Here is a 17,733-nt window from a genome sequence, read left to right on the forward strand (position 1 = left end):
ACATTTAATTTGTTTGTTAAATTGAATCAAACAAACTGATTTCTTAATGAAAAATATAATATGTATTCCTTAAGATGTAAACAACTAAGATTTTTTAAAACCTTGTCTTTCAATTAATCTGAAATCTGAAATTTCAGGTGATCTACCAAAATAAACTCTGTAGCTATCAATGCAACTACTTTTAACTCCTGTAAACAACACACTCAGTAGTCTTTATAATTATTAAGTGGTAGCTGCTAGCATCTCATGTCTTTTCTGAAAGAAGTTATAGTAAATTCTGATCAAGATGTCTATGAGGTAGAGGCAGACCTCCCCACTCCCAATATCTACTCCAGGAAAATTAATTAATTAGCAATAAATCCAATGAGAAATTACATCAAGTGATTTTTTTCTATCCTATAACTGGATCCAAAAAAAAATAGCCAAAGATCTATGAGCCATAGAAAAGGAGAGCTAACAACAAATCCAGTATTACTGCAGGATAGCACACCAACACCCCCCAAAGACAGATGAGGCCTTAAAAATTCCATTTCAGGAGGCAGCAAGAGCAAAAGCCCCATGATAAGGATCTTAGAAGGTCTGGGGAGTAACAGGGCAGCAACAGTGACCAATATGGTGCTGCACTATTTAGAGGAAATCAGTTCACACCCCATGGTTCTAAATCCCTAACATTCTGTACTAAGGTACCAGAGAAATCCCTGACAGTCTATCACCACCATAAATCTCAGAGATCCAGAGAAAGCCTAACTTCAGGAGGTAGAGGTTAGTACAAGAACCCAAAAGGTATAGGGCAAAATCAAGCAGGATCAGCCACCCTACCCAAAACTACAAAAAAAGTTGGAGTCTATCCCTGAGAAAAAGCTCTAATTCAAAAAGTAAAGTGGAGAGATTAATATGTCAAAGAAAACACTGATTGATTAGCATTCAAATTTATTGCAAATTATAACTCTTTGTTCTATTCTATCTTTCAAGATGTTCATTTTTGGAGTAAAGTTTATATAATTGAGCTGTGTAAAGCAGAAAAATATATAAATATAGGAAAAAAAGAAGAGAGGAATAGGCACAAGATTAACTTTACTTTTATCTGTACTCTTTAAGCAGGCAAAAAAAAGGTTGAATACATTCATATAGTTTGTAGTAGAAATATATCAAAATTAACAGGAAATTATAAAAGGATGGTTTGTGTGAGGGAGGAAGATTAAGAGGAATGACACTGGGGATGATACAAGCAAAATAAACTTTCTGATCATGAAGAAAGTATTAAGGTGGGAAAAAAAGAGAGAGAGTAACAGCTAGAATCTAAGGGATGGAGAGGGTATATTACATTTCCTCCACCTATGAACTATAGATGAATAAATTGTGCTATATAAATATAATAATGGAAATTTATAATATAATGGCTTATAAAAAATTATGAGAGATGATTTTAGAGGTTCCTGAGTAGGATGAAGTGACACAGAATGAGATGAAGAAAAAAACTTGACTTTAAAAATCTAAACAATGCAATGAACAATCACGCTCCACATGACAGATAGTTAAGGGATTCAAGGTGTTGACAGATATATACATTTTTGGACATGGTCTCTATATGAATTGATTTTGTTTAACTATTCTTGTTACAGAGTTTTCTTTTTTTATTTTTTGCTGGGAAGCAGGGTGATATGCTGGTGGGAGAATAATAATAGTAATGAAAAAAGAGAGACTTAATATTTATTGAAATGTACAGAGAATAGTAAGTTAGAAAGAAGCATAGATAATCAGTTCAGTTTTGAAAGTAATGGAACTTTCTGGGAAAAAAAAGCTAAAGATATGAAATAAAGTTTCAGAATTTACAGTATTTTCTTTTGTGTTAAAAAAAAAAAACCTATAAGGTAACCTATTCTGGTACCATCTTAAAAGCATACTTAACTGAAAATCTTTGGTGAAAACCATCTTCACTGTTGATTTAACATTACACATATAACACATTAAGGGCTTAAACTAATTCAGGTTGAAGTAATCAGTGGGTTTCTGTGTCGATCTGCTGTAGCTACAAAGAAGAGAGCCTGATTTTCTTCTGGGGTCATGGGAAATGGTTTTATTGCTTTCTAGTCACATCTCATGGCTTTTAAATGGACATCAAGAAAGTTTCTTATTCTAATACCTGCAAAGGGTTTATTGTTGAGCGAGTTAATAGCATATCCTGAATCAAATTGGACATAATACTCAGAAGGACTTAGGAAACATGTATCTTACATACCTTTCAACAAGGCTTATTTGATTTAGTGTTGTGTACCCAGGAACTTTACCCAATGTTTTTAATACCATTTCAAAAGGAACTATTTGAAACCTTGATTAAAAATGTATACTTGTATGTCAGGTTGCTGTATGTTATCAAGGAATAGGAATATGCTTTTTCAAATCCTGTTATACAATTTTTTGGAGCTTGACGAGTAAAAGCTAAGAAGCATTTTTTGTGTGGTCTGAGAATACCACATAACTATTCCAACCAACCCATCCATAAATTTGCCCTACCTACAAGATTATAGAAAGAAGTACAATTATCAATTGGAAGAACATGTGAAGATATACACTAACACCAAATTGTAAAATCAATTTAGGAAGTACAACTGTAGTTGTCTTTTCTAGGTTTTTAATTATGTGTTTGTTTGCCATGGTGGCCTAATTTAGTCAAGTAGATGAACTAACATTAAAAGCTGGTAGGAGAGGTAAGTAATCCCCAGGGTGGGCTGCTAGTGTGGAGAGTTTAAAAGCCACATGTACAGAAGCAAAAGGCAAGGCACATTGGAGAAGGGGGTCCACATGATAAACAGTGAAAGGCTAGCAAATCAAATTTTTCACAATTAGTTGAACAACAACTGTGACAGGTTCAGCGCTTAGCATTTTCATTTGTGTGCTCAAATTTGGTTATCCGTTCTCTTTTATGCAAATGTGATGTGACAGGAGAAGCTGGGAGCACTGAAGCAGGCCGATCACTCACAACAGGGGCTAGGTCTGTACAGCTGAGAGTCCTGGATTAAATGGACTGAATGCTGATGGATAAATGACATGAGCCTCCCTGAAAGCCTCATGAACTGATTTAAAACTTCTAAGGGAGGATGCCCAGAACATAATTATGCTTTATGTCCCAAGCCAAACTGTCAAAAATGAAAAGATAAAAGGAGAGTATAAATTACAGCAAATTAATATTATCTGCATTTATAATTTAGTTTAACCCAACATGTTTATTGCACATTAGAAAATAGAAAAGATTGGAAAAGCAATCTTTGCACTACTGAATTCTTTTACAATAAAAGCAAAATTTTTAAAGGCACTGCAGAAATATAATTAAAGAAGTCCTATTTCTTCTTAAAGAGGTGCCGCTGTTTAGGCTGTTCTCTGTTAAAAAAAAAATCAGTATAGGATCTTGATTTTCTTTAAGTTGATGATGATTTCATAAAAACTACAATGATTTCTTGAAGTGTTTCACAACTATGAGAATGACTTTTTTTTTGCAGCTACTATGAGAGCACTTTTAAACATATATCAACTCTTGGGCAGCCATTTCTTGGATTTTTGATGATATTTATAGCCTATTGAGTAGAAAAAGATTCTAAGCTTTAGAGAAACATAGGAGTTTATCATCATATTAGATCTTCTTTAGGAAATAAAATGCCACCACTTTCCTTGGTATCATATTAGATACCAAGGAAAGTGGTGGCATTTTATTTCCTAAAGAAGATTTTTCAATTTAATTCAACAAATATTTACTTAATGCTTACTGTGACCAAAACACTATACTAGGCACCATGGGGGATAAAAAAGAAACTTACAGTCTAATAGTGGAGATAAAATGTGCTCATAAATTACTGTAACAGATTACAATATATGCCATGAGAATTCTAGGAGAAAGTAAACAATGTTCACAGCATACTATGGATTCAGAAAAGGGAAAAATTACACATTTGAAAGCTCAAAAAAAGATTTTCTGAAAATAGAATCATTTGTAAAATATGTAAGGTTTTAGGAGGTAGAAATGGTTGATAGAAGGTATTTTGGATAGAGGGAACAGAATAATCAAAGATGTAAAAATACGAAAGATATTCAAAGAAGCCAGAATGATGATCAGATTCTCTTATCCATGCTTCCAATATTTATCAGTGATTGTATTACAAATGGATAGTAACAAAGTAAGCATCACCTTTGCACTAATACACAGTGAAACAAAACTCATTGTACAACACATGCATTTTACAGTGAGATTTATTGAAGGAAATAGAATGGATAGGAAAATGTACCTGCTGTGAGGGCCCTCTTGAGTGCTTTTTGTTAAGAAGCATATTCCTCCAGGCTTGTGTAGTTCCTTGACCTATGCTAGCCATCCAAATATAAAGAATCAGTATCTATGAGAAAGATTTCAGGACAAATCTTTGTCACTGTGCTTTGAAGGTGACTTGCCCTTGCTTTTATAGAGAAAAAGCCTCTCTTCTGATAGAGCTTATCAAGAAAGTCTTAATTTTAAGTGGTCTTTTACATTTAGGGGACCCTGATTGGCCAGGCCTTCTGGCTAAGATCATGGGCAGTCTTTCTGAAATCATAATTTGATCTTTTGAGTAAATTTTCTTCGACACACATAACATTCTGAACAATCTTAGACACAAGTGGCTATTATTTGCATAGGAGTTCTGCAAGAAACAATTTTTCTCAATTATCCAAGGATGGCCTTAGAAAAGCTACTGTTACCTTCAGCTGATGTTAGGCTTCTCACAAACTTTACAATGAGGTCTCTCTTTTAGCAGCAAACTAAGAATTTAAAAGTTAAATTTAAATCCACTGACTCTTTTTTTCTTTTTCTTTTTTTTTTTTTGCTGAGGCAATTGGGATTAAGTGACTTGCCCAGGGTCACACAGCCAGGAAGAGTTAAGTATATGAGGTCAAATTTGAACTCAGGTCTTCCTGACTTCAGGGCTGGTGCTCTATCCATTCACCAACTAGCTGCCCCAATCCACTGACTCTTAATAGGCAAATGAAAACTTTTTTTGTCATAAAAAAATGAAAGACTGGCCAATAGTGACCCTATCCTTTAAACATATGCCATGTATTATACCTGGTATTCATTCACATGGACCCTTGCTGAGTTTGCTTCCAGGAAGTGCTTGTTGAAGATCCTTTACCTCCCACACTTTAGAGGATGTTCAGATATTTCCTTGCTTTGTCTCCTGCCATCTTGTCTCTTTGAGATGAAATTGGATGTTAAGTCTAACTGAATGTGTATACAAACAAAAGTCTCCTCTGTCTCTCTGCCTCTCTCTATGTCTTTTTCTGTCTGTCTGTCTCTGTCTCTTTGTTTCCTTCTGTCTGCCCCTGTTTCTCTCTGTGTGTGTCTCTATTTCTCTGTCTCAGCTTCTGTCTTTCTCTGTGTCTCTGTCTCTGTGTGTCTCTCTGTCTCTGTCTGTCTGCCTTTCAAGTGAAAAAAAGAAATGCTGTAAGATTCTAGATGATCACCTGATCATCATGTAGCCCCAAACATATGTTGCTTTTTTTGTTGTTCTGCATTCATTGAGTTTCTTCCCTGATATTTGGTAGAAGAATTCAGGGCGGGGATGGACCAGATTTTGAGCATGTGAGCTTCAAAGGGTTAGAAGAACAACCAGAGGTCCAGCAATAAATTCATAGCAAAGTCAGTCCATAGCCACAGAAGCCTTGCTCAGTGGAAAGCCAGTCCTAAAGAGTAATCTGCAAGAGTATTCTTTCCTTCCCTTCCTTCCCTCCAAATTATCATCAAATGTACCCAACAACCAAGAAAACAGGTCCTGCAAGTAAGGGAGTGAGTTGGTCATCATTTAGAAAACAAACAGAAGTGACCTTGATGGAGGAAATATTTAGAGTAACTACTTGAAGTTTGAGTCCACTCTTCCCAGAAACTGAGGGGATATGTAGAGAGCATTCATTAGTTTAGAGAGATTAGTTTTTTTGTACTTTGGTTCCTCATTTATCTTTTCAGTAAATATCCCTTTGTGAAAGTTAATTGATGGCAATTGGTAAATATGATGTGGAGGCAGTTATCATTCGTTAGAGGACATTAAAGAGATACCAGTAGATTAACTAGTATTTGCAAAATGATAATTGCTTCTGCCCCCAATATTCTGCAACTTATCGGCATTGCCCTCCTGTTTCTAACCCAAGATGTTCCATCTCCTCTCTAGACTAGCGACTGGCTGTCTCCTATGCTTGGAATTCTCTTTTTCTTCATCTCCTGCTCTGGCTTCCTTCAATTCTGACAAAAAAACTTATTTCCTTATTTCTACTTTTTCCTCTATATATCTTGTTGGCATTGGGTTGTTTTCACATTGTTCCTCCATTAAACTGAGTTTCTTGAGAACAGAAATTCTTTTGCCTTTCTTTATATCCCCAGCATTTAGCATAGTACTTACCACATAGTAGGCACTTAATAAATTCTTGTTCACTGACTTGTTGACTGACTGGATAAATGATATTCCAGGAAATAAATTTAGTGTGAGTTTATGCTCTGTAGCATAAGAAAAATATTCCCATAAAAAAATTAAAACAACTTTTGAGGTCTCACATGTCACTTAATAAAGTAGCAGAGAATATGGTCATAGTAGATGTTGGAAGGGTTGTTGAATAATAGACACATTAACGCATCATTGATAAAAGTGTGAAGTAGCCTTTGAGAAAGTAATTTTGAATTATGCAAATAAATTGATTTATATCAATTAAAATATTTATAAATTTGACCAAGACATTTCACTGCAAGATGGTCATAGATAAAAAAAGAAAATACCCATATACATCAAAACAAAAAAGAACTGGAAACAAAGTAGATTGCATTAATTTGAAATTTCTAAGTAAATTATAGCACATGAATGCCATGGAATATTACTGTGCTATAAAAAATGACAAATAAGGGGCAGCTAGATGGCTTAGTGAATAGAGCACTCCCATGGGTTCAGGAATACCCAGCCTCAGACACTTAACACTGACTAGCTCTGTGATCTTAGGCAATTCACTTAACCCCAGTTACTTTGCCAAAAAAAAATTAAAAAGGAAAAGAAATGGCAAATATTATTGCAGAAAAGCATGGAAAGACTTACTTGAATTAATGTGGAATAAAGCAAGCTGACTAAAGTAAATAATATACATAATAACTATAACAATGTAAATGGAAGGATTAACCACAAAACAATCAAAGGTGAATGTTGTAGTATTACAAAAAAATCATGACCCTAAAGGTCACTTTAAAGAAAGTGACACTTTCTTTAAAACACTTTCTTAAACTCCTTTGAAGAGTAGGTCCACAGGCATTCAACAAAATGTATAAATATTTTCAGACTTTTTTTAAATCTATTGGTCAATTTTGCTGATTTTTAAAAAATTCTTTAAAATTTTTTTTAAGTGCTCTCTGAAAAGGAGGGGAAAGGGGACATATGTGCAAATGTGGAGATATAAAAATCAAATACATCAATAAAACCTTAATTTTTAAAGGTTAACACCCTCAAATCTTCAGTACCTTCTAGAATACTGAAAGGAGTTGTAGTTAGCTGAATTCTAGGGACCCAATCTTTTAGTGTTAGTGGCAGTTGAGAGAGTGAGCCCAAAACACTTTTGTAGCAAAGAACTAGACACCTATTGACTGGAGAATGGCTAAATTGTGGCACACTGATGTAAATAAAACATTACTGCACCATAAACAACAAGAATATGATAGGAACTGATGCTTACTAAAGTAAACAGTACTGGGAAAGTAATACATCAACAACTACAACAACATAAATAGAAAGAACAACAAAAATAAATTTTTTAAAAAGATATATAATTATATTATCCAAGTTAGGCCCAACAGAAGTGATGAGAAAATATGATTTATTACTTAATTTATACAGATATTAAACAATAGGGATGGAACATTTCATAAACTATCATACTCCATTGATGTGTGAATTAGTTTTACTTACTTGTTTTTTAAATTATCACGAGGGATAGCTCACTTGGTAAGGGATGGCATCAGGATATATTCAGAAATAAGATGACATAAGAAATAAAATAACAATTTTAAAAGTAAATAAAAAGATATTTTGTAAAATTATCCTCAGATTTCAAAGAAAATGCTTCTTAAGATATCCAGTTAAATCAATGCTAATCATCATTATCACCATTGACCTGATAAACATTTGATGTTGTAAAATTGATTCTCAAATAAAACTGCAAGCACAAAGGAAAGGAATAAGCTTAAACAACTTCTACATATCAGGTACTGTGATAAGCAATTTAAAAGTATTACCTCATTTATTCTTCATAACAATCCTAGTGCTATTATTATCCTGATTTTACAATTAGGAAACTGAGGCAGACATCAGTTAAGTGACTTGGCCCAAAGTCACACAACTAGTAGTCTGTGAAGCTAGAACTGAATTCAGGTTTTCCTGACTCCATGACTAGTACAGTAGTCATTGTATCATCTAACTACTATTTCATATCTATACTTGATTCACAAGCTGTTCCCACTGAGGAAGGAAATCTCCCAAAATGAAAGTTCCACTGGTGGTTTGTAGTATATGATAATAACAAATAAATGGATCCAATGCCATATATGAATTTAATTTATCACTTAACTTTTTTATTGCAGATAGGAGCATATGTGTATGTATGTGCATCCCTAGCATTTAGTACCCATGCACGTACACACACACACACACACACACACACACTTTGTTCTCAAGGAATTTACATTCTAATATTCTAATGGGGAAGTAAACATATGCATAAATCACTACAACATCGAAATGCAACACCCGTACAAAACTGAAGAAAGTAACCTTAAAGTAAACAATGAAAACAGGGCAGGACAAGGAAAAGGATCCTAGAGTAAATTTACAGAAGTAAAGAACACAGAGCATAGCAGAATTCAACAAAACTCAAGGTATGATCGGATAATTAAGATGAAGCATGTAATATATACGAGATAGTAATGAGAGAAGTTGGAGAGATGCAGGAAAATAAGACAGATTAAAAATGTCAAACTAAGGAATTGGAACTTGTTTCAGCAAAGGGAAGCTATTCAATTCAATGAGTATTTATTAAGTGCCAGGTCTTGTGCTAAGAGCTGGGGATACTATTGAAAATTTTGGTGTATTGAATGGTATCTTTAGTCCTATATATAAATAGAGCTATTCTTTGATCCCTTTCAAGATTATGACTATACTTATAAGATCCTTTTGTAGCTCTTGGGAATGTTTCATGTGATAGAGCATATACATGAGGAAAGATATTAGTGATCTTAGATGGGTTTATATTATATAGAAAGGAAGTGGAGAGAGGGAGAAAGATTAAAAGAGATAAAAATGGCAAAAAAAAAAAAAGGGGGGGAGACGCTATTTTAATAAATTCAAAAGCAGGAAAAAATAAATAAGGACCAATATGAAAACAGGATTTTATTGGATATGATACAGTGATACTGCTATTTGCTATTCATTTTTTAAATCAGGTTTTTACAATGTGGGGTGTGTGTGTGTGTGTGTGTGTGTACATGTGTGAGACCTTAGTATGGGTCTCAAGCCCATAATTCTCGGCTATGGAATTTACTATAAAGAAATTCAGAAAATACTAAATAGAATCATATATTATTAATTTTAAAGTCATACCAAATCCTTTAAAAAAAGACTGATTTTTGTTTTTTGTACCAAAGAAGAAATAACTCCTAAAATAAGAGATATCAAATCTTATAAAACAAAAGCTGGAATTGTATTATTAATGAAGCACTCGGTGCCTAATAAGAGCAACAAATTCCCACTACCCTCACTGAACTTCTCTTTTATGTTACAGCAGGAGAAATCAAGGCAGAAAAGTTTTAAAAACAATAACAAATACTCAGCTAGAGCTCTGTGTGATACCACAATGAAAATACAAGTGCTTTTTCCTCCTAGTTATGTTCCTATTCCATTTGTAGAGATGGGAGTGGTAGTCCAAGCCAGTCAGCATTGATGAGTTCTGTTTTAGGAGTTCATTAACTGAACTAGAGAATGATAAATTAGCCCAGTGTTTTACCATAAAGGATATCTGCCTTTAGTCTCACAGTACATCTGTCCACAAATCCTAATTGCATGTGACAGACACAGTACCCACTTTACAATATTTAGAATTTAAATTACATTTATATTCCTGTAGCACATCTGGCTTTACCTTTTTAAAAGAAAAACAAAAGCAGTGATGCATTTTTAATCTATAAATTCACTTTCTCACCATCATGGCAAAACCGAATGTTCCACCTCAGCTAACTAGATCCATGCAGGGAAGGAATCAGCCTACTCCAGCAACATAACACTCAACTAATAAGGCTGAATCTGCTAAGCAATAGATGCACATAGTGATACATAAAGGTCATAATGCTAATTCTGTCCCTATCCTACCAACCAGAGCCTATTGCTTATTTCCACAACTCAATAAACCCTGTTCTTGAAATGCTATGGGTACAGATTCTTTGCTATTTCTCTTCCTTTCTGTTGCTTTGTCTGAAAATGTTAGCCAAATCTTCTTTGTGAACAAACTCCTCTGACTTTAAACAAGATCTGTCTTTTGTGACAGAGATTCTTGTGGTGGAAAGGACTCAAGCTACATTCTGAAGGCAGACATTGCCATTGCCATTGCCATTGTCTGCCTACTAGATGCCCCAGGCTTTACAGCTTAGTATTATTAAAAACTTCTTTACTTCCCTAAATATCACTTTCTTCTGTCGTTCTTGGCTCTTTATCATAAATCTCTTCTTAACTACTGGATCCTTCTCTGCTGTCTACAAACAAATCCATATCTCTCCTTAAAAAACTCTCATTTAGGGGCAGCAAGGTGGTGCAGTGGATAGAGCACCAGCTCTGAAGTCAGGAGGACCTAAGTTCAAATCTGATCTCAGACACTTAACACTTCCTAGCTGTGTGACCCTGGCAATCCCAATTGTCTCAGCAATTCAGGCATGAGGTGGTCAAGGTCTACACCAAAGTAGCCACTCTAAGTAGAGAGAAGGAGACTTAAAAAAGAAGTTTTGAATGTACAAACAAGGCTTAATACATTAGATATAAGGTGAGTAAAATTGAAGAGAATAGTAGTAAGGTTCTGAGCCTATATCACTGGGAAAATGGAGTTCAAGACATCCAAGAAATTGGTGAAAATAGTTAGGGCTAAATATAAAGATCTAAAAACCTACGAACCATCAGCTAATGATAAATGAACAATTGAAGCTGATGGGATCAGAATGCTCACTTGCAGCAATTCACGCTCTTTATGTAAAGGGACATTAGCCAAATTACAATATCTACACATGGTGTTTCATTATAGTTGTTACTAGTGGAAAGTAGTTTATAAGAAAAACAGAACTGTCATCCAGGAAAATAAAGAAATCATAACTTTAGAGCTGAAAGGGATCATAGAGATCATCAAGAAAACTGAGGCCCAGAAAAGCTGTGAGTTGGCCAAGGTCATACAGTAAGTAAATGTCTAAGGCTTACCTTCTTCCTTAGCTTTTTTTTTCTCCCTTGTACTTCATTTATCATTTCCATGGTAATCAAAAACAATTTGGGTTAGAATATACCTTGTTTCCCCAAGTTCGACAAAACTTTCATAGGGGATTCTTTGAAATGGGACAATGAAGAGGTAGTAAGGGGTTAACAGAACTTGGGAATGAGTTTTGGGAGCTTGGGATTCTTATCAGGAGTCACAAGAATTAAAAGGAATTTTGTAATACTAAATCAGGTAGTCAGTGGGGACTATTTTGAATCAGTACCAGCAGCAAATAATCAAAAGAAGTAAATTAATATTATACTGGGGGCATTCTGGATGGCTTTTATTGGCTTGTAATGCACAAAAAGATGTCAACCAGCCTTTGACAGTGTGTTGATGAAATCAGTGAAACTCAAGAGACTTAAAAATTCTTGACCTGAAGAATCATTCAAGGATACCTATCATTTTGCTAGTGTTGTTAGCACCAGTGGAATTTTTGCTAAGATTAAGTATTTTCCAATTATTAAATAATCAAAACTCTTCTCTTAATTCTAAGGTTATTGCCATTTGTTTAGTGATGGAACTTGAACCTCTGGCAGCAAAAATGGTCACAAAACTACTTGCTACTCTTTTCTGAATTATCTATATACTGTATATGTTTCACACCTCTTATTGTAATACTGCTATGTCTATGTGGGGAAAAAAATCCCAAGGAATAGTTAGAATTTACTTGTTTTTATTTCCTAAAAACTAGTTTAAAATTTCCTCAAAGGAATAAATGAGTTTCTTCTTAGTGTTCCAAAAGTGGCATAAAAGAGGAAGAGAAAAAATGGAAATGAATTAAAATTAAATTCATTCCCCCTGCCTTTCTTTGAGTAGAAAACATAAGTAAATTCTCAAAGAACCAACACCCAGGATACCTCATTACTAGACATATTGAAGCAAATGAATTGGACTTCAGAGAAGAGCAACAACAGGAAGTGTCAGAAAAGAGATTAAAGAAGTTAAGTAAATTACTTGGACAAGGGACAGCAAACAGTTTAATCACTAATGGATAAAAGATGAAAGAATTACGTACTAAATTACAGTCAGTAATAGTGATTTGGATAAAATTTTGAATCTGTGGATAAAGGAAAATTAATTTCATCTACTTTCAGGTTTAGGGGGGGAAGTATTGGCTCTGGAGTCAGATGATGTGGGCTCAAATTTCACCTCATACTGATCACCTATGTGACTTTGGAAAAGTAATAATCTTCCTGGAGCTCATTTTCTTCATTTATAAAATGAGAGTTTTGGACTACTAGCCTCTCACACTTCTACTTCTAAATCTAGGCTCCTGTGTAGAAACTGACTACAGATGGATAATATTAAGAACAGGATAATGAAGAAATTTCTGCTAGACTTCTACTTAGAAGTTTCTCAAATTCCCTTCTTAGGAGATTCTGCCTTTAAGGATTCAGATGCAGGACCCATAGATGAATGAGATTATACTTTCTCAGATCTCCCCTAGCATTTTCTTTATATTTCTTCTTTGCAATTATAATTTTTGCTTATATTATGGATATTTAGTTTTTTAAATTTCTATCTTAACTTATAAGCTTCTATAGGTTAAAATAATAAAATATTATTCATTAAACTAGCAATTACTTAATAAACTAGTTAAAATAATGCAGTTGTTATTGTTGCTTAATGCATGTTTGTGACAGTAACTACTTTGTGTCTTTCAATTATAACCAACAGGGGGAATTTATAAACATGACAGAAACAGATCATACAACAAAAAAAGCCCAAAGCTTCTGTGATATTAGGAAAGACAAGGCAAGAATGGAATGAGGATGTTCTTTAGTCTCCTGGAACTTTTTCCAAATCTAAATCAAATTTCTTTTCCTGACGAAATATTAATAAGGGAAGCATGAAACAAAGGATAGAAAGATATCCTACTTAGAGACATTGTGATATATCGGAAAGAATGTATGTATATATAATATATATACGTATATATATATATATACGTATATATATATATTTGTCTGTAAAATAAGATTGTACTAAGATGGCCTCTGATATCCCACTAGCTCTACAACTTATAATCATGTGAACCAAATTTGCCTGGATCACACAATCTATTTTAATGCCACAGTCATAGACATCCTCAAAAGGAATAAAAGATGTCAAAGATTTGTACACAGAATCTAAATGATTCTACACTATGAATAGTTTATTTGAGAAATAGTTTAGTAGGCACTAGATGTGACAAACACCAAATAACATTACATAAAACACATCAATTATGTTTTAACAGAAAGGGATGTACTCTTTTCAGTTGGAGTTGGGAGTCATCCTTGAATCAGCTGCCTACAAAGGCAATAAACTTATTAGAGTAGAGATCAATATAGAATAAAATTAAAAGAAATAAGAAAAATGAGAAAAGGAGCATCATTGAACCAGCTTAGCACTATTCTCCTTAAACATATGATTGATAGGGAAAACTAGTAATGGATAGTAGACATCAATTACAGTAATTTCATATAGAAGTTTAACATATATATATAACATAACAAAGAGACCAAACAAACTGCCAAAAAGAATCTCACTCAGCAAGGCAATGTTACAAATGGAAAGAAATGGTGTCTAAAACACTGTTTTAGAATATAATATAAACTAATTTTCAAAATTTTACAAAGAAGGACTAGATAGATGGTGAATAGTATCTCATAAAACAGAGAGAAGTAGAAGAAGCCAATTTAAAGAAAAATTGACTTGAGGCCCAATTAAGCAAAGTCATCCCCAGAGAACTTGAGGAAATATAACAATGTAAAGGAACGGAAGAAAAATCGAAAATATTTGTAAAGATTTTCATAACAAATTGTTTTTAACATCAAGGACAGAAAAGTCATCACATCTGTACAGTCCTAGATGTGAAGGCCCAATTCCCAAAAGATTATTTTATTAGATATTTTATGGAGGATAATTACCAAAGACTTTTTTAAAATATGCAACTCTATTAATAGAAAAAAACTGAAAACTTTCACACACATATATTACAACTCATACACACCAAAAATAATATTGTATGAAAAGGATTCATACAATTTTAAATTGTTTAAATTGTAAACTTCTAAAGAAGTAAGGAAGGAGAATGCTGGATATATATAGAAATACATATGTATATACACATATATACATGAATATGCATATATGTATACATACACACATACACACACCCGAAGGCAAGATACTAAAAAGTAATAAAAATAAGAAGAGCAATGAAGTTTCCTAGTAATTCATATAACAAATCCAATAAAGTATCATTTAAAACCCATGAACTGAGATGTTTATGCACAAATGTACAAAGTGTGCATATTAAGAAAGAAGAGAAATTTGACTGACTGTCTTGGTATAATGGAATGCTAAATTCAAATATTATTCTAAAAGAACATATCCTTATCCTGAAAGAGATAAATAGGAGTAGTGTTGTATAATACTATATATTAATAAGATATAATTGTAAGAAAATACATGAGTCAGAGAGATTACTATGGAGAGCATTTAGGCAAATCCACAAAGGAAAAGGAAAACAATATAGTCATGAAAAGATACTACAGACCACCTGCACAGGAGCACTAAATAAATAAGGAATTCAAGAAACAGACTGCAAGTCTAGCACAGAAACATGACAATGGTGAAGGTAGATACTAACAACTATCTAGATGTCTCCTAGAATCCTCTATCAAAATCAGAGCAGATAATAACTTCTTGGCTTGCTTTAAGTTATTTCATCTTTCAAAATGTAGAAAAGATATGTGTGTGTGTATGTGGATTGATATTCTGAACCTAATTTTGAAATAAGTAAATTAAGATCTTAACCAGAAAAACTTGAAGCAAACGTTATTTTTTACCTAGTTAAATACTTAGCTATATTAACTTTGTTTATTAAAATATATATATATATAGTTTGGTGTGTGTGTGTGTGTACATATGCACACATATATATGCATTTACGTGCATGGATATATATTATATATATATATATATATATACACATATATGTTGTTACTAGTCTGATAGGTCAGAAATGCCATAATCATACTTTGATAAATTGTTTATATAAATTTAAATTTAATTCCATCAGATCCTGTAGCCAGGGCATAACTCTGGAGTGTACTGGGACTTGTACAATCCTTTTTTCTCTTGAGGTTTATCTTTGGGCATCTCTCAAAGGTATTTCATCATGGCAGTCACAGTTTTCTTTAGTTTGTTCAGAGTGAGGGCCTGTTTCTTAAAAAAGCTCTGGAACTGAAAGGTATGAGGAGGGCTTCCTGGGTCCCAAATAGAGTCAAGAGTAATTATGGGCTTTAAGAAATTTCTGGAGTCCAGGGCTCCTCTTTGCCACTGAGCTCTAGACTCTCTCTCCCTGCTCAAGTCCCTCCTTCTTGGTGCTGGGTTCCCATTACAGGCTTCAGAAGCTGTTTGGGCTGGATTTTTTAAAGTACATTTTATTTTCCCTGAATGACATGTTAAAAACAAATTTTTTAAACATGTGGGTTTTTTTAAGTTTTGACTTCCAAATTTTATCCTTTCCTTTCTCCCTCTTTCTCCTCCCCATCTCTGAGATAGTAAGGAATCAGATACAGATTATACATGTCATCATTTTTTCTTCATTTTTTAATTAAGACTTTTTATTTTCAAAACATATACATGGATAATTCTTCAACATTGACCCTTGCAAAACCTTGTGTTCCAAATTTTCCCCTCCCCTAGATGGCAAATAATGCAATATATATTAAATATATACATGTGTAATCATGTGAAACATTTCCATATTAGTCTTTTTGTACAAGAAAACTTGAATAAAATAAAATCAAAGAAAGTGAAAATAGCATGCTTTAGACTGCATTAAAAAAAATATCAATTCTTTCTCAGGAGGTAGAGAGTATGCATCATCATAAGTCCTTTGGGATTTTCTTGGATCATTGGGCTGCTGAAACTAAGTCATTAACAATTCTTCATCAAACAATATTGCTTTTACTGTGAATAAGTTTCCTGGTTCTATTCACTTCATTTTGAATCAGTTTGTGTAAGTCTTTCCAGATTCTTCAGAAATTATCCTGCTTGTCATTTCTTATACCACTATAATATTCCATTCCAATCATATATCACTGCCTATTTAGCCATTTCTCAATTAATGGCTATCCCTTTGATTTCCAGTTCTTAGCCACCAGAGAAAGAACTGCATTTAGGTTGAATTCGCCTGAGGTCTTTTTCTGCATCTTGGCTAGGGGCACTGGTGTCCTGCTGAATTCTGCTCCAGAACAGACTGATAATTCTCTGATAAATCATGGCTCTGTTGAGGTCTCACTGAAATGTTGCCATCCTCAAGTACTATTTACAGAAGTGCTAAACTGATCCCCTCTATAAAACCTTGGTGAGATTGCTCCTTGCCAGCTTTAGGCAACCAACCACAGGTTAGGAAAGAATCAGGCTTTTCCTTGCCTGGAATGCTATTCTGGATCTACCCAGAATTTCCCAAAATCACTCTCCTGCTGTCATTCACCTAAAAAAGGCTCCCTAGCTGAATCTCATCAACTCACAACTCAGTCAGGGAATGCTGGGACTGCTCTAAGGTGCCTGTGATGACTACCTGCTTTCACTCTTAGCATGTGTTTGTCTACTTGCCCCAACACCATGTCTACCTCAGAATCTCTGCAGAACTCTGGAGCCTTCTCTATGGACTTCTGGGTTTGATTGAAGAACTGAGGTCATTTTTTCTACAACTTGGTGTATTTCTTAAGTCTCAGTGGCATACTTCAGGGAATCTGAGATTCTCCTTCATCTTAGCCACCATCTTCTCAGAATCCCCCACACAGTGGGTATTTAGTAAGTGCTTGTTGACTTCCAAGTTCAGTTTTAGTCAACAGGGTGAAATGATAAAGAAGATGGCTAGTGCTGTCCTTTGGCTAAATTAAGAGAAGCCCAGTGGCTATGACTAGAACAATTTATTATATTCTGCCCCTGTCAAATCATGTTTTGTGTTCAGTTTTCAGGCACTACAGTTTAAGGACAATGATTAGTTGGAACATGTCTGAGGGGAGGGGTAATCAAGATGATGAAGGGTCTTGAGTCAATATCATAAAAGGGACCAGTTTCCCAAATAGATAAATGGTCAAAAGATATAAACAGATAATTTTCAAATGAAACTAAAGCCATCTATAGTAGTTATATGAAAAAAATACTCTAAATCACTAT

This window comes from Sarcophilus harrisii, chromosome 3 (assembly GCF_902635505.1).
Source record: "Sarcophilus harrisii chromosome 3, mSarHar1.11, whole genome shotgun sequence".
Taxonomy (NCBI): domain Eukaryota; kingdom Metazoa; phylum Chordata; class Mammalia; order Dasyuromorphia; family Dasyuridae; genus Sarcophilus; species Sarcophilus harrisii.